The sequence below is a fragment of the Pelobates fuscus genome, chromosome 6 (assembly GCF_036172605.1).
Source record: "Pelobates fuscus isolate aPelFus1 chromosome 6, aPelFus1.pri, whole genome shotgun sequence".
In the NCBI taxonomy this organism is placed as follows: domain Eukaryota; kingdom Metazoa; phylum Chordata; class Amphibia; order Anura; family Pelobatidae; genus Pelobates; species Pelobates fuscus.
In genome coordinates, this window is record NC_086322.1 from 40,022,670 (window position 1) to 40,046,394 (window position 23,725).

The 23,725-nt window shown below is 34.8% G+C and overlaps 1 protein-coding gene across 4 annotated transcripts in view; it reads left to right on the forward strand.

Moving 5' to 3' along the window:
* The window catches only part of CTNNA2 (catenin alpha 2), a 1,421,691-nt gene that overhangs the window by 1,369,838 nt on the left and 28,128 nt on the right, over window positions 1-23,725 (forward strand). The window lies entirely within an intron of this gene.

The window sequence follows — 23,725 nt, forward strand, 5'->3', positions numbered from 1 at the left end:
CAATTAGTGCCTGCTTTATACGTGTTGGGAATTAGGATTAACAGCTCTTTCTGCTTTGCCTTAGTTTGGCAGCTGTGCTTGTTTCTTAATATATTCTGCAGCATTTTAGAAAAGCTAGATCGGTTGTTTTGGATCTTTTCACTTCTTGTGGTGCCTCCTGGGTACCTATTAAATCTGTCAAGATGTCAAAAGATATTGCACAAAGGGCAAAAGAGGGTCATGTGAAGGTTGTTGGCCCACAGGGAGATTTGCTTTTTATTCTATTCTTCCTGCACTCTTTGCTACCTCAATATGTGTCCTTCTTTATATTACAAAGAAGCTATTAAAAGGTAATAATGCATAAATCATAGGAAAAACGAACATGATTACAACCTTTTCAATGAAACCCTCATTGGCTTGATTGATGAGAGACTGTCAGTTCTGCAGTCCAAAGTCAAGCTATTATGTAAAAGGACACTTGTGTTCAGGAAATAAAAATGTGTTTTTGTAAACCCAGCTTTGTAGAAATAATGGCTACCTCTGCCGTCTATTATTGATTGGGGGAATTGTACGATGAATGCATGTGCAAGTATGTGCATGTAAATACCCCTATCATTTCTCTTATTTACTTCCAGAGAACTCTTTAAGAGTTTACTTTATTGATGCGACTAGAATAGAGATTTGTATCTTGAACAATACATTCTGTTAAAATGTCAATATATGAAAACACTCTCCTGCAAAGTAGGTACAATTCCAGGAATCAAGAAAAGATTACTTCAAGGAGAGTAAAATGCACTAGAAAAATAATCCCGAAGAATAAATGGGGTAAGAAAATGAATTCCAAGACTGAATAGTTCATTTTCAGTGTATTCTATAAGATATGTAAATAATGTAGCATGGAATTAAATTATAAAAACATGTCGGGCTCATAAGATCAACCACTTCACTCCCAATAACATGGGGGAGGCAACTTGCAAAACCAGGTATAATGCAAAGAGAAATTTCAATCCAAAGGTAGGGTGTCTAAAAGTTCTGTCTATTTAATATTTGCTCTTTATGACAAAAAACTGGATTTCTCATTTTAAGCTCAATAAATGGTATACTGCAAAAAATCTTATCCACCCATCATGTCTGTGAACTATGAATGAATCAGTGAAAATTGTATAAATTTACATAATTTTAATTTGTACCAAAGCTTTGACTTTCAAACGATAAACAAAGTTAAAGCTTATGCTGCATTTATCTGATAGCTGTGTGCTCCATTTGAAATAAAGGGTATGCTATTTTTTTAAGTGTTTGGTAGTGGAGAGATCGATAATGTTGAGTTCTAGAAAGAGTTTTCTTTATTTATTTTTGTTTGTAAGTTTTAGTTTTCAAGGTTTGTTTACCAAGCCCCAAGTAGTTTAGCAGTAATTACTGTATACTCGTATATACAATACAGAATGAAACTACATCATTGAATAGTCAATGAATTAACTCTGTCGGCATCAGTTCGCTAATGTTTGATAAAAACAAGGTCACTGGTCAACAATATTCTTAAATTGTTCTTCCTAGTTTAGCAGTTACCAGTGGCAAGCTATTTTGTGTTTGTAGTTATGGCCAATATCTTACCAAAAGCAGAAAATAAGAAAAACCTTTCACAGATGCCATTTTTATTTAATTTTTTAAAACCCGTAAAGCTCCTCAGTTTTGAAAACAAAAGCCTGAAGACCATGCTTGCGTGGCGTCATATCCACGACTGATCCACTTGTCTGTAAGCTATGGCTCTGCTTTTCATTTACACATAACGTAAGGACCATCCTTAATTCCCTTTTAGTAAAAGCTAACATTTTTTAAACAAGCTGTGAAATACATTGCCCACAATTCACATGCATCCAAATTAGCTTGTTGCTGAACCAAGTGTCAGCTGTTCTTTTGATTGACTGCTCTTATCAATCGTAGATTGATGTTCTTGCAGGAAAAAAAACTCATAGTATTTAAAAGCCACTAATTAAGGAACAAATGTTGGTGTGTCTTGGATATGTGGGTTTTAATGAAGACTTCCTCAATCCAGAAAAGGTTAGGAACTATTGGATGTAATTATGGATATCATAACATTATTGGGATGGAAGGACAAAATTGATTCTGAACTGTGTAACATTTGGATATTTATTGGGTTGTCACAGAGGTAGTGATTCAGCACATGCAGGTAAGTATTTCAAGAATTTCCCTGTGTGCGGAATGCAGTCAACTATAAAGTTGTATATAATGTTTCAATTATGTCATATAGTAGAACAGCTCAGTGAGGTTAAACATTCTACTGTTATGGAAAAAGTCAAACTTTTAATAGCTTCTTCTATCTCATCTTAGATATTTCACTTGCCTGGAGGAAGAAATGCTTTGTTGTTAGCAAATTTCATAACTGTATTAGATATAAAAGCAATTTATTTCACTTTTGTTAATTTGTCCTATTTAAGTTTAAAAGCGATTGCAAAAAAGAAACTTAAAATAATTGGGCAGAGATATGCCATTTAAAGAGTAACGGGTGCCCTTTAGTGTGATCTTTTTTCATTTGTAGAATCGTATAGCCTTTCATGTTATCATAAGGCATAAACCATATCATGAGCTGAGAAAAGCATAATAATTAGTAAATAATCATTATATACATGCAGGTAGAGTGTAAGAAATTACATCCCATACACAGTAATTACTATTGACGAAAATTGGCTCTATTTCTATAAAAACATTTGTCCTTGTTATCAATACAAAGTCCAGAGCTAGATTTAGGCTAAATTAGCTGAGCTAGGAAAATGTAAATTTTGGTTATGTTGCTATCTCGACTACCGCAGCAGTACTAAAATCCTTTTTCTATGCATTATGATGAACTGTTTATCAAATATATACCCTATAACAGGGGTAGGCATCCTTTGGCACTCCAGATGTTGTGGACTACATCCCCCATAATGCTCTTACACTCATAATGCTGGCAAAGCATCATGGGAGGTGTAGTCCAAAACATCTGCAGTGCCGAAGGTTGCCTATGCCTGCCCTAGAATGTTGTGGTACCTTGCCAACTTACTTCCAAAAATAAATTGTTTGCAGAGTTAAAATAAACCCAGAGATAGTTAACATTTTAAAATATTGTTGCCAACTTACTATTTTGGCGTAAAAACAATTGCCAACTTACCACTACAACCTACAACTACGTAATGATAAAACATTTTTAGATTCCTTAAGAAAACTTAAGCTAACATCTAACCAAAAATATCTTTATTAAGATAACCTTTCTCTAACAAGAAGTAGATTTAAACTATCTTGCAGCGAATACCTTTATTGAACCAACCTCTATCTAACAGGAACTAGATTAAACCATCTTACCGCAAATGTCTTTATTTCGGGAAAATGGTCTCTAACAGAAATATATTTATTTAAAGGTTTATACCACGTCAGGAACTTTGAATTTGAAAACATAAAATTTAAACCAAACAAATACCATTACCTAAAGAGGTACATTTTACCTGTAATAATGAAAAGTATGATTCAGATAGCCAATTTAATTATTTCTCTAAATATTAAACACTTTTTTTGACTGGGTAACGTCAAAGTATACGATATTTGGTAAATATAGTTTGATTTAAATATATATGTGTTAAATAAAATTACATATGCTTTTGTTTGCAATATAAATATACTTTTTTGTCCTAATGTTAAAATGACAAAAAAATAAAATAATATATATATATATATATATATATATATATATATATATAATTTAATTTTTTTGTCATTTTAACATTAGGACATATATATAGCAACTCTCTATGTTCATGGGATTCATTCTGTGTTTTGCTTGTCAATTATTGAGCTTACCAATTGTGTAGAGCTTAGTGTAGTGGATCGTTACTAGGCCTGATGGCTAAAATGGGCATGTTTAATGTACAACATGAATTTATGTTTAAGCAGAATACAAGGCATGCAGCCAAACTGTGTTATTTACAAGCTTGTGCACTCACATGGCACAATCCATAACGATCTCAGACATATATTCCGAAGTAACAAAAATGTTTATCCATCTTTTATTTATTGAGCTAACAGGTATACTTAGCACTTTACAGGTTACTTTAAAATTAGAAGGTAGATACAGTAATTGCTGTAGTTATAGAGTGTATATCTGTATGTTTTATTAATACAGCACATCAGGTGCACTTGGCACATATCAGGTTATATTGTAACAGAGGGAAAATGCAGTAACTGCAGGAGGTGCATAGTGTACACGTGTATTTATTATTTATATAGTGCAAACAGGATGACTTACTTCTTTTCAGGTTACATTACAACAAAAGTGAGATATAATATTTATAGAAGCTGTTTAACATATTTGTTTACATATTATTAAGATAGTAAAGTAAAGTTAAACTGATACTGTAGTGCCAGGAATACAAATCTGTATTCCTGGCACTACCAATCCCTCTGCCCTCTGCCTCCCACCTCTGAAAACCTTTATTCACTTACCTGATCCCAGCGCAGATGTCCTTCGGCACTGGGTCGAAGCTCCGCCCCCTCCTCTGTCCCACGACTAGCTGAGTCTAATGCGCGGCAACAGCCGCACGCGTGCATTAGACCTCCCCTTAGAAAAGACTTATTCAATGCTTTCCTATGGGGATTCTGGCAACGCTGGAGGTCCTCATGCATAGTGTAAGGACATCCAGCATCATTTAAAACACTTTTTGTGTTCTAAGAAGCCGGAAGCACCATATAGAGTCTGTCAGAGAGACAGCAACTAGAGGTGGAATTAATCCTGTAATAAAAACACTGCGGTTTCTCCAAAACTGCAGTGTTTTGACTAACGAGGCTAAGGGGAAAGGGGCAAGGCACCCAGACCACTCCAATGAGCTGAAGTGGGCTGGGTGCCTGGTGTGTCCCTTTAAGTTATTCTTAAGACTTTACTATTTAAGGTTTTGTAAAAAGAAGCTACGGTAAGTTCGTTAGTCATAGTTATAGTTTTTTTCAAAGGGTAGATCATGTGTGTTTTACATGCACTCACAAGCCAACAAAATTAGAACTGCTATGTCCTGAATCTGTAAAAATATCCTGTTTACTGGTACAGCAACCATTGTTTCATTCAAACATATCAAACTGACTAAAGGAATAATTGAATGGGATCCAAAAGCCAAACAGCACACACAAACACTATCACCTCACATACATAAATTGTTACCTATAATGGTTTATAACCTGCAGTTAGTGGGAAAATAAATCAAGATTAACCATTTGTGATACTGTTGTCTGCTTGGCTGCATAGTGCCAAATTAAAAAGCTTGATGCAGGATATGACAGAGAACAAATATCTTAATGCTACAACAGACAATGACATTCTAGTTGAATGTTATGAACCTCAAATGTATGGAAACCTACGCCTGTCTCTTATTGACAATACCCTCATGTAAAACATGAGCAGCGATCAGAAATGGTTTATCAAGACTCCGCTCAAACACCTTTTAAATTATCTGGAATGCTGACTGTGAGCCTGTTCCCAACTAACTGATTGGAAACAAACTCCAGCAACAATGTTTCAATATCAACTGGAAAACCTACTCAGAGAAGTGAAGAATTCTACACTATTAAATATCTGTCATTTGCTCAGTGTCTAGCCCCTAGTCTCCCTGTAGCCCTCAACTTGCACACAACCATTTCAGGCCATGGGACTAGTGCAACTTACCTTCTCCAACGTTGTGCCAGTTTCGCCAGTTTTTCTCTCATGACGCCACCATTTTTGTATTCCTGACATGGCATCTCTAGGAATTTCACATTCTGCCCTTTCAAGGCAAACACATCAGATGAAGGCTTCTAATGGAACTGTGTTGACTCAACACAGAGGGCCAGTGACACGCCACTGGAAGAAGGCGAATACAGCGAATGACAAAGGCCATGGAGCTTAAATAAAAAAAAAAAACATGACTATTTGTCAACCCGAAGTTATACATAAGGAAAACGAGTACATACTTTCCTTATGTATAAATTTTAAAATAAGCTTGGTTTTAAAAAATAAAATACAAAACAACAGTGAAGCAGGGAGAGGTATTTAGGATATACCTAAGGGGAAACAAGTGACAATGCTGTTTTAATGCATGATATTTTGGAATGAGATGTTTGAAAAGCAAGGGCCCACAGATCTTTTATTTACCATAATATACTTAACCCAATAGATTTTCAAGGATTTGCGTTCTTATGAACAGCTGAAAAATAACCTGTGATTTCAGCTCTTATGATGTTTCTTCTTTTTTTTTTTATATCTAGCTTTAAGAAATTCTAGCATAATGTAGAAACATTTATCATACCCAGAAAAGCTCTGTTTGTGCATCCAATGATTTATGCTGTTGTCAGACAAGTCATTCTCTTTCCTATATAGAGCCACTTTATAGTCACATCCCATTGACTGACATGGTTAGATCCTGCATACTGTGCACATTGCAACTGTTTCTTGGAAAACTGAAAATGTGATGTGGTCTTATCATGCTGTGAATTCCTGTGCCAAATCTGATAATCTTTTAGGCGTGTGTGTGAGTCCGCTACAGGATGCTGACATAATGTATGTTATCCATTTCCTTTAATAATGAAAACCCCTACTATGGGATGTGTGTAGAATACTCTTCTTACTACATTGAAGGACTTTCAAACTTCAACTGTTACTGTGGATCTAAAAAAACTAAAACTCCTCAATAAGGATTCACATTCTAGAACAGAAAACCCAGAAACAAGCATTTAATATGAGTAATCATAATCCAAATAATATACACAAACTTTAATGGTAACCTAGTATAGTTCAAAACAACTGGATAACCAATGAATTGAAAGGAAGCAATAACAAACCTTATAGAGAAATAAGTTCACCAATACCTCTAGTAATCATCAACACTTTTTTTCACTCCTTCGCTACTTTTTTTTCTACTGTTTTTATTAAACAGTGTGAATTTTTTTTTTTTTTTTGTATTCTTTATTTTTGTAGTGCATAGGTTCATTCACAAGCTTACAGTGACATTCTGATATGAAAAAGTACATTTAGGATGAAGGCAAGATCTTTATAAAATGTCAGAGAAATAGCACTTTTTTTTTTAAACAGAAAATAAACAAGTCTGGGTCAGTATACAAGAAATGGGTTAGGAGATATCATGTTAAATCAACTGACAGCACAAGAAAGCAAATGAAGGCTAGTTAAACATGTCAGTTTAGTGATGCAATAAGACTTCAGGGTTTGCAAGATATTCTAGGCATGTGAAAATAAAATTAATAATGCTATTAATGCTGCGTTTTGACAAAAATTGCAAGAGTACACAGTAATCATTCTAGTTATGCATTGCTTGAGGTACTAGAAAAGGTATGTTTTTATATCAGGAGAAAATGCAAAGCAAGGAAATTTAAAAAAAAAACAGGTAACAGGAGTCCACCGATGGTTGTTAAACTAGAAGAAAGCCTATACTGGCTGAGTTGCCAGGGTGTGCTTCAGGCTTCATCCGATGCCAACTTGCTAGAAGACTGTTTGGCTCTGTGAGGAGAATTCCATGTGGGTGAGTGTAAGTGGTGCGGGGTGCCATATCTCTCTTCTGGTGCAGCAGCGGTCGGGTGCCATATCTCCCTTCTGGTGCAGCAGCCGCCATTGTGAGGAGTCATGAGGTGTAATGCCCCAGGCCTACAAATTGTAGCTAGAGTCAGGACTGCTGCAGGCTCCGCTCCAGGTCCCGAGGGGTAAGTGATGCTCTGCTGCTTTGGCGTCCACTGTGTGGGTTCAGACTGACCAGGTGGTCTTGTGGTTGATCAGGATCAGAGCAGGTGTAGGAGGGCTGTGTTGGGGTGTAGGAGATCTGTGGTCAGGGTGTCAGGGCAGACTGCCTTCTTGCCTCAATAGTAGCCCAGAATTTCACGAAGATATGATCCAGTTTAGCCAGGGTTGTGGCATTATGGGTCTCTGCATCGCCTCTGGTTGCGGTCGCCACCATTTTAGAAGCCTTGCGGTGCCCCTGTACACTGCAGGCTGAGGTGTTGGTTGTAGCCATAGGGAATATCCTGGGACCGGGATTACCCCCGCCAGTGCAAAGGGGGGAGGGAGAGCTAAAGTCCATGCTGTGAAGTAGGACGTGGTGTCTGGAGAGCGGTCATCTCTCCGATGCCTGTCCAGCTTGTAGGTGGCAAATAGCGAGATGTTAGTTTCCTGAGACAGTACAGCATGAGTTTGGTACCACACGAATCAGCAGAATCCTCACTATGCACTATAGGGGGTGGTCAAGTGTATAGTGTAGAATAGACAGTTTGTGCTCAGGAGCTTGTCAAACCTGCGTCTGCTCTGCTTGCCAGTCAGGCTCCGCCCCCATGTGACATTTATTTTAAACATGGGATCAAATAGGTGTCACATATAGTAGACATGGTAGACACAAACACATGCAAAATAGCTTGCTTATGAGTTTTTGTATGGAATCTGTTGGCATTTTTCTTTATGCGAGACCCATGCCCTGGAAGTAGAGTTGCCTGGCTAAACCAGGCATTAAGGGAGTATAGCACAGAATGGGCTATGTTTGTCTTGTATTATGACCAGAGACATCCTCTTCACCCAATGCTATTGTTGAGTTTTGAACCAGATATCACTCATTACAGAAAAGGAAACATTTAACATTTCCTCTGCATTATGCAGATGTACTGACTGGAACTCCGGGGGAAAAAAATCTCTTGGTCAAGTAATGAGCAATTTTGGAGTGAATGATAATGAAACCAAAAAAGAACAAGGTACATATCATACTATTTTTAAAGTGGCCTTGCACAAAGTCACAAAAAATCAGGTCAACTTCATGGAAATTATAAAATTGTACCTATATGTTGGTTTAATGCACTCCAATATAAATGTGCCACTAAAAGGCCAACTCAAACTTTCACCTTTCGCAGGTCATATCTTTTATTTAACATCACTCTTTCAACAAAATTGCTTGCATGAGTACTATGTGAGCTGAAACTATTTAGCTTCCTTTTATATTTTTAAGAAAACTTTAGCTATATTCTGAGGCTAGAGGTTCCTCATGCTACCAAAGGGCATCACAGCATTCATTTCATATAATTTACTATATCCCATAATATATACAAACACATTTTCAAGCAAATATTATTCCTGGGCCTCTACTCTGTGAATTTCACAAATTTATTTTTTAAGCATGGGAATCTTCCACACTTTACACGAAGGCTTTCATTTGTTAAATTTTGTAGCAAAGCTTATTTGGGTTTCCAAGCGCCGAAGGATATAACACCCTTTCTGACATTAAAGACAGTGATGTGATTAACCTGCCTGATATCTCCCAATATTATGTAATGTTTTATTGAGTCATCTCTGTTTAATGGGGGACTAATCTGAGAATTTATAAGTTATGCAATTAAAGAAAATAGACAACCCCATGTCTGAATTGTTTAGAGCTTGGTAGAAAAATCAATTCACAGGTTAAGAGTTAATAAAAATCAATTCACAGGTAGCTAGTGTAATTTGGATGAAGGTAAATGTTTTAAATGTATTGATTGGATTTGCCTACAAACTGATACAAGCTACCAAATTATTTTATGAAAATGTTTGATAAAACTTTAGGTCACAATGTCAGTTGCCCCATGTTAAATGTCATACGTTTATTTATTCCCGATTTTCACATTGGCTAATGTTGCAGGCTGTGTACTAATATGGTGATCTCTACAATGGCAAACATTGTATGTCTTGTAAATGCACTGAGTACATTAAGTAAACTGTTACATGGATTCTCACTGTGGCTGCCATACCTATGTTTTACTTCTATTGACAATGTCAAAAAAGTATCAGCTAAAGTTGAAAAAAATTACATTTTACCTTTTACTATTTTGCATTTTTAAACAATACGGCGAAGTTATTAACCAATTCAATATATTCATTTAATTTGCATTTTAAGATAAGATGAAGTGTTTATAATGACTGCCAAAATGATCCTTATGTAACCATGTAAAATATATTCAAGCTAGCTGAAATTATGCTAGCAATGATTTGCTCAATGGTTATCTAAATAACTTATTAATTACAATAACTTCATCTACTCACTACATGGACAATAAATAGGACACTAAGGAAAAAGTTTTTTTGTCTTATTTCATTGTATCTCCCATTACAATCACTGCATAAAGATTGATAAACATTTTTCTTTTAAAGGGGTACCATGTAAGCATCTATATGTCAGCACCACCTTGATGCATTCAGATTATTTGGGGCTTGTGATTCTTTCAAGTGGATTTTAAGTAATAGAATTCACATGGAATTAGTTCTCTTAAAGCTATTTTTTCATGTAAAAGAAGATAAAGTATGCAAGTAAACCTCAAGAGGCATGTACTGCCAGAATGGATTATTCCATGTAGGGTAGAGCACAGAATAAATCGATGCCCAACGCATTTTAAATCCACATACTCTTATTCTTATACTATTGCCAGCATAATGATGTACGTTTTAGAATTGTCATTGCTTTTTGCCCAACCAAAGTAATCCTAATTATATACAGTAGAAAATAAAAAGTAAACACAATACCTATGTAAGTACACTAAGTAAGAATACAATAGCATAATTAATATATAATAGATAATTTAATAGACAATTTAAAATTATATATATATATATATACTTTTACTTTGAAATCTCCTTTTTCACTTGTCTCTAAGAGAGCACATCAAAGGCAGAACTGCTGAACTTTTGAGGTATGCATTTAAGGTGCAATTATATTGTACAAGAGATAATAAAAATCGCTTTGTCCATCCCGGGAGACAGTGGCATCCATTTCTCATTCACTTCCTTGTCTCATTACTCTGACAACTGAAAGACATTTGGTAATCATTCACATGCCTGAATGATGCATGAACGAGGTGTTTTAATGTGAGCAAGAGCTGCAGTTTAATGAAAAAACAGCAGGACAAAAATGAGCAAAGATTTATATAGAACGCACACCTCTAATGGGGTCAAATCTATAAGAATAACAAATTAGGGGATACGTTTTACTGGCAAACCGATACATTAAGTAGATTTACTGTATGCAGAAGTTGCGCCGCACTTGCTTTTTATTTTTACAAGAACCAAATTAAAGATTAAATATGAATACTTGTTCTTTTCTAGCTGTGTGTTTTCCAACAGACATTGCGGAGTGCAACTGTAAATATTTCCAAATGTTTATTTGAAATTATTTTTTATTTTTTTTTCAGAGATCACGAACAGGTTTTAGATGTATTTTACTAGACATTTGTATATGTCTATGCTCTAGAACATACTATAGACAATGATTTACTTAGGTATTTAAAGTTTGACCAATATAAGCACCCACACCACTTAATCTCAATGAAGTGGTGTGGGTGCAGTGGCCCGCTGTTTTGGCCCTGCAATGTAAAATATTACCATGTCAGAGATAGGGCAATGTTTTAATTGGAGGGCAAAACACACCTCCAGTAGCTGCCTTACTGGCAAACACTATCTAGGTTTTCTGCATCAACAAATGAGCCAGACTAATTTTTTTGAAGTTCAATGACCTAACATGTTGCATGAGAATGTCCTCTTCGAATGTCCTCTAGTGCTTTTTTGATGCTGATGCTGCATATGATTGGCAGAGCAAGGCGATTGCTGTCCACATGCCTTTTGCTCACAAGGTTTCTCTATGAGAAAAATTTGATTGGACAAAATTCCTTCCAGCACAATGGTATTAGAGAAGTGGATTGGACAGAATAGGCTGTCTTTACACTACATTACAGTGAAGCAAAGCATTATTTTGATATTTTTTTTTTATTAAAATGGGGGGCACAATAATTTAAATCACCCAGCCCTACTACAGAAAAAAGAATAACAATGAGGGGACTATAGTGTTAACTAAGGATATTTATGCAGAGACAATAATATTTTAAGCACCAATTCAAAGTTCCTTGACTTTGTAAAAACAATTAAATACAAGGAAATATAGACATATAGTTTGTACTCATTGTAGGTAAACTGTTCATATCAATAATGTAGGTATTTTCTTAAAAGCTATGTATATGGTCCTAGCGGGCTTTCCCCTTCTGCATTTTAAAATTCATGCAGATTTTAAAATGTGGGAAAATACCTGAAAAGCCATTCCCCAAAATTTCGGCTTGTCCTGGCATGCTAAATTCAGTGAGGCTATTAGTGACATTGCACATTTTTAATTCCAAGGAAATCCTTTGTATCATGATATTATTTTGACAGAGAATAGCAACCTTTAAGGTATTGTCACTCCAATACAGCCATTTTAGGTTTGCAATTCTGTGTGGGATTTTGCAGCTTAGTAATAAAATCAGACTATCTAGAGATACGTATGTTGGTTTATTTAGTACACATAAGAATCAAATTCTGTAATGAAACTATTTGGAATTAAACATACTTTTTTATTTATGATAAGTATACCCTATATAAAATAGCAAATTACCATATTTTATTTGTTAATTAATTCAGAGGTTATTTAAAGCTAAATTCACTGAAAACAAGTTTACAATCTGTTGCATATTAATATGTATTAAGCTATCTGTTAAAATAATAAATATACCAATTCCTTATTCATTACAAAAAAAAACACTTTTAGTGCTTGTAGATAATTTTGTGCCCTAGTACATTTTTTATTTTTTGTGATTTAACACTTTTGTAGATACTTTATTTGATATTAATAATAGTTTAAACATGAAGCTTTGCTTCCATAGGATTTAGATCTTTCAACTTTCTATTTTGTTTAAAGTGACAGATATACATTTTCTAAACATCTGGCTTGGCCCATGTTATACAATGTAGTGTTCCTTCCCTTATTACTTATATATATCTTAAGGTATTTCCATCACCCCAGTCTCCTGCTGAGTCCATTAAGCATGTTTCTAGTGGGTGTTACACTTGCTGTAGCACAAACCTCTCCTGCATCCCCCTGTTTGGAAGCACAGACTTGCTTCCTATAAAATATTAAAAGTCCCTAACACTTTGTTAGTTTTGTGAAAATAAATCTTATTATGTTCTTGCTTCATTCTCAGATTGAATCCCTAAAGCTGCTACAATAAATCATTTGGGCTGCTTCTCTCCTCTATGCGCTTGGTGCTGATGATGCTCTTACATAGAGCCTGCTCCTCCCCCATACTTCCCATAGCAGCCATTGCTTTCCCTGAAGCTGAATTCAAGCAGGAGAGACATCTCTGTGCAGATCTGCCAATATTGAATTTACCGAGAGAAGAGGGAAAGGGTGTTTCTTAGTCTCTGATTTTAGAAAAATCTTGACATTTGCTAGCAATTCTGCTAGCACAAAGTATAGATGAAATTTGATTCTTCATCATTAAAGATGAAGTAGTATTGTCATGACAGGTACCCTTTGACAATTATGGGTTTGTGAGATCTGTAAAATAAACTTAAATGTGAAATCCACAATGCTGGATTTAGCTGAGCACCTGAGTCTTGTTCGTCATTGCTCTGTCCTTTACAGTCTGTAGAGATAGAGAGAAACTAAAACACAGTTTTCTTTTATCCTCCACACTTGCATTGTGTGCCATGGCTGTGCCTGCACTGGACTAGAATGTCATACTAAATGCTTAATCTTTAATATACACTGAAAAAGAAAATGGAATATCACATGAAACAAAAAGTTCAACACAAGTTATAGGTGATTGTTTTATTCAGTGGTATATTTCAGAGGGGACATTACCCCCTTAAAGGTGATTTGATGTAAAATGGTATTCATTCAACTATTTTGTCGTAAACTTTGCAAGAAGTCTATGTCACCACAGATCTATGTTTGATGAATATACTTTTCAGATTTGATGGTATATAATTAGAGTCTAAAAATACCTGAGTTACTGATTGCAATATAAAAACAGATATTAGTATTGCAATACTGTTACAAAAAATCATTTCAAGATACATTTATTGATTTGTGATGTAAAGTCTGCTTTCCTTCTTCAAACATGTTTTTAAATTCAACCTATCTGCCCATCAGATCGAGCCCAGCAGGTAGCAAAGTTTCATTCTGTTTCTCAAAAGAAGGAAGCGTTACTGACCACATCAGCTTGCATGCTGTGCTGAAACCACAAGCTTACTGCCCAGGGCTTGCTTTGATATATGAAAGACAGAAGAACACCAACAAGCTTCAAATATTTAATAGTATACATTCATAAAACACTGCACATTATTCTTCTCGGTGCTAAAAAAAACACCAAAAACACCCCCCTCTCAGAACGACCAAATAAAACTATTAGAATGGACTCTCCGTGCACCTATGGTTCAACACAAAAGCTAAAAGACCATTGGGCAAAAGTAATCATGACTTTTTTTTATTTTTAATAATAGTATTTAATTGAATTGTAACCCTACCTTCTTTCTTTTAAGCAGTATGTGATACCAACAGGTTGCAGGGAATCTGTACTGCTCAAAGAGCATTAAGAAGACAGCTGCAGGGAAAAGGAAACTTTTATAGCATGTAAATACAATCCTACATAATAAAGAAGTCTATTAAACATATATACATGAGCTACTGCAGTCAGTATTATAGGAGACAAACCATTAATATATTCTTCTAAAAGGAAAAACGAGAGCGGGCTAATTCTACACATTAAAGGGTTTGTGTGAAATGTGGGATCCTATCCTATGGAGCAGGGGAAAGACTTTACCAAGATAACGCGTATGAGACTGACGAAGTGCCCTGTGGGGCACAAAATGCATAAGCGTCATTGTGATGGGGTCTTCCCCTTGCTCTACAGCCACAGTCATGAATTTTGAATGAAGAAATAAAGGTATTTTGTTTTTTTAAATGTCATATACACCGTTTGTTTGTTTTTCTCCCAACTATTTGGCTGTCATAATTTTAGCTGCAACACAGGTTCGGAATTTGCTATAAACCCAGTGAACTACCACAACATGCTTTCAGACAACCACTATCTATTTTGTATTTAAAATATACATACATTTAAAGAGTTTATGCAGACATATATAAAATGGGGGGGGGGGGGGTTGGGTCATGAAAATGACAAACTTGAACCTATCTATCTTGCTGTCTGTGTGTCTGTCTGTTTTAAGTTATTTTAAAAATACATAGTCTTTTGTGTCCCCTAATTGTGTTTCCTATACCTTTGAACCTTATATGGTTAATCATTCAATCACAGTCTTTTCTTTAACTGTATTGTTTTTCAACAAACGTCTGATCTTCTCACTACTTATTTTTCCCAGACGTTCTAACTCATTTAACCGATCTGAATTTGGCATTATATGTACTTACTCATACTGATAAAGTTCCAACACTTTGACATGCATGTATAGCATTTGTAGTCTGGTTGTGTAAAGACAGCAGTCATAGTTGAAACCTATGGTACTTTTTGTCACACATTATAAAAAAAGAGATATTATTTCTCTATTAGCTACAATAATGTGTATAATATATTAAATAATTAGTGTTATATAATAAATTATTCTTTAGCTAGGGAAATAACAGGTTCACTTTAACTACAACTACTTTAACACTACTTTCATTTAAAAAAAATTAATAAACAAGTTTATGTCTGCAAACTAAATATATTTACGATAATAGGAAATAATTAAGTGTTAAAGGGATCCAATAGTGCCAGGAAAACAAAGTTGTTTCCTGGCACCATATGGTTAATAGGTCACCCCTCTCTCAGGGTCCCCCTCCCATGGGGCTGAAAGGGTTAAAACCCCTTCAGCCACTTACCTCCTTGGGGGAGATCTAATGCACATGTGCATTAGACCTCCTAATAAGAAAGCATTATTCAATGCTTAAGCATCATTGGTTATTTTTATTCAATGCTTTCCTATGGGGAAAATCTGATGCTGGAGGTCCGTGAGGACCTCCAGTGTCAGATAACGGACCAAACGGACCAACAGTCTGTTTGGATTCTGGAAGCTCTCTAGTGTCTGTTAGACAGCCACAGAGGGCAGACTTAGAACTGCAATGTAAATGAAAAATTGAAAAAGGGTCACATCACCCAGACTACTTCAATAAGCTGAAGTGGTCTGGGTGCCTACAGTGTCCCTTTAAATTGTATAAAAAAGGTAATTAATCTGATTTTATATGACTGAATTTAGTAATCTCTGCAATAACCCAATTTAAATTATCATTATCATGTTGGGATTTGTTCATTTGCAATATTCGTATCAATTTACCTTTATGCGCAATTTAGTAAAAACTTAACAACCTCCGATCAAGAACAACAATTGGACTTTTTCAGCTACTTGTATTGTCAAGGGAGAGGTGGCGACTAAAAATGTATATGTGCCACTTGTCTTTTAAGGGTTAAAGAGAGCATTTGAATTTTTATTTTATGATCTACCTTTAAAAAAAAAAAAAGACAGGTAAAAAGATTTGTTTTTTTTCTAGTAGAAATATGTATTTGGCTGGGAATATTTATTCGCATAGCAACAGATTAATTTTGAATTTTAAATAGCATATTATGATTCTGATAAGTGTTTGCAATTAGTGCATTACCAAATGTTCTGTACTAGTTGTGATAATCTTAAAAAGCTCTTTTCCACTTGAGAAGAGCATGTTCCTCTTTCCAATTAGAAGAGTCTGCAGTACTCCATCATGAATTTGCATTGGTTTATGTCTTCCTGGTAACTTACCTAATAACAAATACAAGTGTAGAAATGATTAGATGAACAGCAGAAGTAATTATCCAGTGACAATTACTCAGAAATATGAGGGAAGTTACCTTTCTGCGCCTTCTGTTCTACCTGAAGCTATTGCCATCAAAGGTTATTTAAGCAGCGTCTCGCAATGGACGCGCGATAATGGACCATTAAAATGTACTCTAAGTATTCTATGTGGAACAGTCAATGACCTTATCAAAGGCCAAAAATCTAGTTTTAAAGTGACGAAGAAAGTACAGAACAGAGACAAAAGTAAAAGAAATTATAAAAAGTACCCATTATAAAAAGCAAAGATTAAGCAAATTCTTAGACTTAAAAGTTACAGTGTGGAAAAAGATGGCTGATTCATCAATATTCTCCTATTGTATGATGATTGTAATAAAATAATGGGAAGACTTGCATTAATGATTTAATTAAATAATTTTCATCTATACTACATGTTCTATGATTTAGCAGTTGTCGGAATACAGTGTCAGATAAGGTCTGTATTTTAAGACAACTCATTAGTTATGGGTAAGACCACTTGGGTAATCACTAGTGGCTTCTTATTGGATCAATATGTTGCCTAGTTGATTGATCCTGTACTTGATCATCATCAATGCTGCCTCTATTCTAATGTATACTAATTATCCAATTTAAATTATGTTCCATAAAGCGCTCAATGGCCAAGGTCAACTCTTTGAAAATATGTTTTCAGATTTAATTTTCATAGCTTAAAATGCTTAGCCTTCTATCAATATTCTGTAGATAGAAATGTCATTTTTGCCAATGACAGAATATGACCTTGTTCCTGTAGTTTAATAAAACAAATATCAAAATCAATATTGATTGTCGAATTAATTATGGTACACGTATGGTAGCACCAAATACATGATTTATTAATTATAGCATGTTTGCAATAATTATTTCTTGTGGCTCAGAAAAATAAATGCATTTTATATAAATGCTATATAACATTCAGGAAAGTAGGTAGAATTACAAAACATGTTTTCTTACATTGTATAGATGAGAGTAAAATGGTGTACTTTCTTTCTAGACACCAGTTAATTAAACTACATTGCTTTTGTACTGGTTAGGTGACTTAGTTACACAAATCTGAAATTAAAAATAGTTTAAAAAGAATACAGGAGTCTCTTGGTCCTGTATATCAGGGATCTCAAACTCTGCCCCCCTAGATGGTGTTGACCTACAACTCCCAGAATTTTTAGTGCATAGAAGGCCAGGAAATCACGGGAACTGTAGCTCAGCAACATGTAGGGGAATAGAATTTGAGATGCCTTTTGCAATCTTTATTGAGATACGACTTTTTCATAATAATGTAAAATAAATTTGGAAAGAAAAATCACAGTAAAAATAAACAAACCCCTTAAGATGACCCAAAGTTATTGAGCAATACATTTTTAAGCTACCAATCCAGATTGGCATAACTCAACAGAGTTGTGTGGAAATGTAAGACACACGTCAACATATTGCATTTCAAACAAAAAAGACCATGGAATATCTGACCTTCCTTTTGGAATATCCATGCGATTTAAATTCTTGGACAGTCACCCTAAGAGTCAATTGCAGAAAACAACAGGATAAAAAGGGGGAGAGTGGGTACGAAAGAAGTAGGGTAAATGGAGGGTCAGGGCTTCAGGTAACGTCTCTTTCCTGGGAACAATGTCATTCAAGCAATGTTTTATATTTGATCACCCAAAGCAGAGCACACTTTTCAGACCTGCCATGGGTTGATGGATTAATAATGAAATATTGTGGTGTCTTCCTTCTATCCACATTCACCATGTGTATTGGGATCAAACTTAAAGCAATAGTGAATCTAAGCTTTTTATAGTTAATTTATTCTTTCCCCTAACAATACCTTTCATAGAGCGTTATGTGGTGTCCAGCTCCCCAACTTTAACATTATGCCATACATTGCTGGAGTTCTTAGTAGACTTGTGCACAAATCCCTGGCAGATGTTCCAATGAGTCACATGTCTGTCAACCTATGGACTATAGAATTTATTAGCTATGCAAATAAAAAAAAATAATTACCTTAAGTATTCAGCAAAATTGTTGAAAATTGTTCTTAAATAAAATGTTATCTTCTTAAATTAATTTGTACTCCATAGTTGTGATCATGAGTTACAATAAAATATACCAATGGCTTCATGAGATCCAAATAAAAAAAAAACAAGCAGAAATTAGAAATACAATTTTACATTTCTCCTGACTTTCTACCTATTTTATATATTCAAACAGTAGACGATAACTGAGCAGCCATTTGGTTACATAGGATTCCTCCCCTTGGCTCACTAAAGACCCTACCAGGTGGTGAATGTTGTTTGCATGCTGTACAACTTGGCAGCTAGAAGCGATTTGCAACTGTTTGAGTTAGTTCCAAGTCGTGACCGTTCTAAAGGGCAGATAATATAATATTTTTTTTCCCTTCAGATTTATTAAATCCTAACTCCTTCCCTGAATTTTTTTTCCCAGTTTATCATTCAACTGTTTTCATTGTTTATGAAGCATAATACTATTTACTCTTCAACCTGTATGTGTACATATGCCATCCACTTCTTTTATTACTCAATTATTTCCAACACAAGTAATCTTCAGCATCCAATCAATGATTTACAGTTCATGTAAATGCATACACTGTCATTTCCTAATTAATGGGGCTATTTTAATGTAATGCAGTAATTTTCAAGAGGTCCATATGAAAGCTTAATTTCTGGCAGCAATTAATGCAACTCGGCTTCTAAGAAGCTGTGAAAACTAGTGACAGGTGCATTTCTGCACTTTTTTATAGCAGGAATGCTGCATTGGGAAAAAAATATTAATTTAAAAATAAAATCTGAATTTGTTAAATAAAATATAGTCTGCCTAGGGATCTCAGTGGTTTGCTTACCTATAATTGAAAAAATGCAAATGAGGACAATTAATCAGTGGACTGGCCAACTATGAAACACTACCTACCTGAATGAATTAAAGATTTCTATAGAAGGATGCAAGCAATACCAAAACTCCGTTGAGACAACAGAAGTGAGATGCTGGCTTCAGCAAATACGGATTTTATTACATCGCTAATGTTTAACCTTGTATCTACACATATTGGTGGACTAAATGCTTTCCCCAAGATTCTCAGCCAACCAGTCATCCTTTGCCAATTTGACATACATAGCTCTAGAGTTGCACAATAAAGAGTTATGTCTTCATAAGGTTTTTTTTTTCTTCTAGTTGGTAAAGTCTTGTGTTTGTGTAACCTGGTTTTGTACATTTAAACGTATTATTTTGTATACATCTGGAAAATATTTTGCAGTACTATAACATGGCCAAATGAAACACACAAGTAATTATGATGAAATACATTTTTCATACTGGCAAGCTGACAAAATTCCTACTCAAGCTAACGTGCAGTCTAAAAGACCTAGAGCATAATTACATAAAAGATGAATTTCAAAGTACAGTGCATGTATAGAGAAGGTAGGTTTCTAAGCATGTTAACAATAACAAAATGTATAAATATATAGTAAAATGAATGCTATCAGTTAAAGGGATATTCCACAGCCCAAATCTAAACAAACACAAACAAAAAAGAATACTGTCTAGTACAGTGTTTCCCAACCCAGTCCTCAAGGCACACCTACCAGTCCAGGATTTAAGGATTACCCAGTTTTGTCTAAGGTGTTTTTTCTTTTTTTTCTAAAAACACCTTAGACAAAACTGGGTAATCCTTAAATCCTGGACTGGTAGGTGTGCCTTGAGGACTGGGTTGGGAAACACTGGTCTAGTAAACATATTCTCAATGAAAACATGTTTAATTATGCTTTTCTTTTTACATTAGTGGTACATAAAAACAACATGAAAATGCTGCAGTTCTCTTGTCTGCAGCCTTTGCAAATCCTCCCATTCTTCCTTAGTCCAGACCTTCTATGACTGTCCAATCACAGACTTCCCAATGTAGCTCAATGAGAAGTATTTGCAAGGCAGGTGCTCTGGGATATTGCCTGTTTTTTGTGGTTAACTCCACTGAGCAAAACAACCAGGAAATAACATAAACAGTTATGTGATTGACAATCAGGGGATGTAATAAGTCTAATTTATAAAAGTGCCAGTTTCTTTATGAATCTGCGCTTTTCGAAAAATGAAAAAAGTACATACTTTTCACACAAGGTTGTTTGTTATTATACATTTGTGTTGTCACCCAATATTAAATAATTAAAAAAACTCATTAATAACCCATAGAGACTGCACTATTAAAATGCTAAAAATCAGCTAAATTTCTCTCTTATTTCATCCTTCACTCTTTCTACTGTGATGATGATACCTAAGGCTGCAATTTGCGTCATGCATAGAAATATGTGTTATTGCATTTAATTATTATGCATTGCATGGGGTTCTTGCACATAGGCATACATACACTGATGTCTTTAATTGGTTTCTGAAGAAGTGGCACACCAAGCAATGCAATAATTCAGTGCTTAATTCTGTATTCAACACCCATGTTAAATACAGTTTTGCTAAGCATGTCAAGATTTCTATTACTATGTATTGCTGTGTATTAGTGATCGAAATAATTGGATCTACATCTCCCACGAGCATAAGACAGACACACAAGGATGGATGGATGGATGGAGAGAAAATTTTGTGAGTAAAATTTGCCTGCAAGAAATGTCTGATATATTAACCATTAAATACAAGATGATCAAACATCTTTCAAATCATTTTAAACTTGAAATTATCTTTCATGTAGCTAATAGTATTTGCTGATCTAACTTTCTAACCTTGGGTTCATTAATTGTAAAGTTAGCTGCTAGCAAGAATCACTCTTTTCTGCAATAGTACCTTTTTTAATTGTATATGTCATTTCTTTAATACTTTCACCCAAAGGAATGACCAACTTGAGTGAAAATCCGATTTACTTTTTTTAATGATAACTGCAAACTTTATGATTTTTATAATGCTAAAATACATTTTTGTCTCCCTGCTGTGTAACTTTTTAAATCGTATCTCACGAAAGTTTCTCAGTTCTTGCATATTAAGCTTGTTGTATCAATTGTGATGGGACCATGGCAGTTTTATTGATATTGTAAGCAGAGCTTCCAATAGTGAATGCATGTATCTTACTTTTTAAAATTAAGCTCTTCAATATAGGAATAGGAAACAAATCCTCTGACCACAAAAAAAGTTCTACCTTCCTATTTCCAAGTCTGTCTGTTTATCCATCTGTATGTCTATCCATTCATCCATCCATTTGGATCAGACTAATTTCACCTTACACCACTGGACATGATAATAAATTTGAGAGTAATCAATGCCCAGGAGACAAAGGTCTTGGAAGGCATGTCCATTTTTCATATTTACAGAGGTTTATTTATGAAAGAATAAGTATTGTTGCAGACAGATTACCTGGAATAATTAATATCATTAATAAACAACTGGAAAGGTATCTGTAGTCTGTGGAATTAGATCAGGAGAAGTGTGTATGGGCAGATGTAGATCTTACACAGTGAGGTCAGGGTGTTAAAGATCAGAATTATTTTAAAACAATATGGATTTACAATTACAAGATAGACTGTTACCATGACGGGAAAGAAGACAAAATCCTATGTATGCATTGGTATTCACAAATCATGTAATTCGTGTTTAGTGTGCCAGTGGACGGCAGTATTGTGACTACCAAATATTTTGAACACAAATTCCAAATATAATGAGAACACACTTAAATAGTGTTCAATCATTTAATAAAATACACAATTTATCTGAACTGGTCAAGGGATACTAAATGATTTCTAATTAAAAAAAAAATGTTGAGCATAAGAGGCAAATTAATACTACCTATTACATATACGATTAAGTGAGTGTCACCATTCTAAGAATAACATGTACATAGATATAGCACATGTAGACCATGACTGTAATTGGCAGCCATACAAGGCATACAGTATGCAACCACCATGGTCTATACATAGTGCAAGTCATAAACAATATAAAGCACTGCGACTGCTAGAATAAACAAAAATCACAAGTAACAACAAATATGGTAACAAACAGAAACTAAAGTATACCCTGTTTTCTGTTCTTTCCTAATGAGAAATATCCTGAGAAAATGTGTAATAGCTAATAGAGCCCAGAAAGCATTGATTGTACCTACTGTCATGATGCGTGAATACACCTCTCCCCCACTCATCTTCCTGATTTCCTACTGGATCCCATATTTTAAGATATTTAACGAGTTGTTTGCTGTATGAGCCACATATTCCTTCTGGCCGTAATTATAAAGTATGTATTTAATTTGGCTTATGTCAGTGACAAATTTGGATTTCTGATTTACGGGCATGAAAAAAACCAAAATTCATAAGCTGTGGTAGCCGTGGTTTACAACCCTGTCCGGGAGAGCAAATGAATCAGGTGGCCATCGTCAATGTGCACCAAACCACGCCCGATCTATGGTATTTTAACCTTCCATTATATCTCGAAAGGTTGAAAAGAATAAAAAAAAATAAGTAAATACATTTTGTTAAAAATAATTTGGCAGTGAGTGGGTAAAAAATAAGGAATGGTTTAGTGGCACATATTAAATCTTGGCATTTTTCTCATGTGTTTGGTAATAGGTATGTTTTAAGTGTTTGACAGTGAAGGGGTTTTTCATTCTCATAATGTGTCATGCACAGGTGTGTGTGTGTATGTGTGAATAATGCATATTCATTTTCTCTGGAATATACTCTCCTGTGGCAAGAAAGAGTACTATCTGTAAAGTCAAGCAGGGAAATTTTTCTATTCCTTGTGGTATAAAGAATGAATTTACTTACTTGTTCTCTACATATATTATATACAACAGAATCTACCTGTAAGCAGTCAAATATTTGTTATAGTTATGCAATATTTTAAATAGTTCTATAATGCTTAGACCATGTATATAAATAATTGATGTATAACCCCTTAATGACACAACTTCTGGAATAAAAGGGAATCATGACGGAATATATCCGTCGTCTGTCCTTAAGGGGATAATCTGCTGTATGTACATTTTCAAATAGGAGTAGTAAGACAAAAAAATGACAAATCAGGTCCATCACAATATTTATTAAAGTTTAATTAATCTAACTTAGATTT